This window comes from Limulus polyphemus, unplaced genomic scaffold (assembly GCF_000517525.1).
Source record: "Limulus polyphemus unplaced genomic scaffold, Limulus_polyphemus-2.1.2 Scaffold931, whole genome shotgun sequence".
Taxonomy (NCBI): domain Eukaryota; kingdom Metazoa; phylum Arthropoda; class Merostomata; order Xiphosura; family Limulidae; genus Limulus; species Limulus polyphemus.
This window is the reverse complement of record NW_013666541.1, coordinates 271,090-272,605: the sequence shown is the minus strand read 5'-3', so window position 1 is coordinate 272,605 and position 1,516 is coordinate 271,090. Positions and strand designations below refer to the sequence as shown.

The 1,516-nt window shown below is 34.6% G+C and overlaps 1 pseudogene; it reads left to right on the top strand.

The window, feature by feature from the left end:
* The first annotated feature begins 284 nt into the window (after positions 1-284).
* The window catches only part of LOC106461310, a 36,916-nt pseudogene continuing 35,684 nt past the window's right edge, over positions 285-1,516 (top strand).

Genomic DNA, 1,516 nt, shown 5'->3' with positions numbered 1-1,516 from the left:
AGCGGCGAGAGTTGCACAATATGATAAACCTTCACTCAGCTTGTCTTTCATTATCGTGCTGTTTTACCTCAACCTTTTTAGAAGCAGGGCTTGACGCTGCGCATTATGTGACATTTGAGAGTTCGCCTATGTGACTGACTCATCGTTCTCTCGCCTGCCTGGTCTGGTTCTTGCCTAGGTGCGTTGTCATCGTAATTTCGACTGAACTTGTGTTATCGAAACAACATATATATTATGCGATACTATAATTATATGGTAGACTTTCATTTTTTAAAATTAATTAGTTATATTTTAACTAAGCCTTTATTTTCGGGACGATTTTGCTGCAGACGTGTTAGAATTAACGATACTCAGGTGTGTTAATAACTGTTGTTTATATTTAAGGTAGGGTTATTTTACTTTTTATATCCACGCGTACCTAACAGAATTTTTGAAATTAATGTGTTACGAGGAATTGTACGAGATATTCGGTGATTTGAATTCATCAGTGATAGATCTGACTGGCTGGTATAGCTGATTTTGTTTGCTAAAAAATAACAATAACAGCAACTGATTTTACACAAAAAAGTTATTTATTTTTATACTGTTGTGCCTACTGACATACTAAAATTCCGTAATTTCCGTAAAAAAAGAAAATTGTTTCTTCATTTAGAGGATTTTCCGTGGAAAAATGGCGACTACAGAGGGAGAACAGATAAGGTTCAGTGGACACACATTGGACAGAGCTACAAAGGCCAAAGTTCACCTGGAAAACTATTACTCAAATCTCATTTCTCAGCATCTTGAAAGGAAAAGCAGGTAAAAAATGGCAAACATTATCGTCAATTTACTTTTCTTTTCGTTTAAATTATACTTGCCAGATAGCTAATGCCAGTAAAGAAAGGAAGTAAAAAAAAAGTCACAAGTAAACTTTATTAACCCTCTGCTATTCACGCTTCTGACTCGGTAAGGTTGATCAGATATCGCTTCTGAACAAGGGAGCAACTCCAAACTGGAAAGTTTGGGGTAAAGCATGCTGTAAATGACATATCTACTAGTATTTATTAGGCTATTTTATAAAACACTATGATGTATACAAGCTTATAGGACTTCTCTCCACACAATAAAAACAGATATGTGATGAAAGAGCCTATTACATTTCTGTATTTTATTGAAAGCTGTCCATATACAACAACGACCATGGAGCAAGATATCGAATACCTTACTATTACAAACCTTCAATATGTTATCTTTTTAGACCGGTAAATGACATTATGTCAGTCATTTGCAAATAAATGGTAGACAAGTAACCACTATTGGAGTAATCATATATGTTTGTTATCGCAAAAAGAAGACAATGTTACTATCAATATTGTTAGTTACCAGTCACGTAGCTAGGGGTTCTTTGTTCAATTGAATTCTGTAGATCTAGTGTTAATAAACAGTAGACAAGTAGCTGGTATTGGACTAATTATATCTGTTTGTTATAACAAAAAGAAGATAAGAGCTACTGTCAGTGCTGTTCAGTATTTGTCCG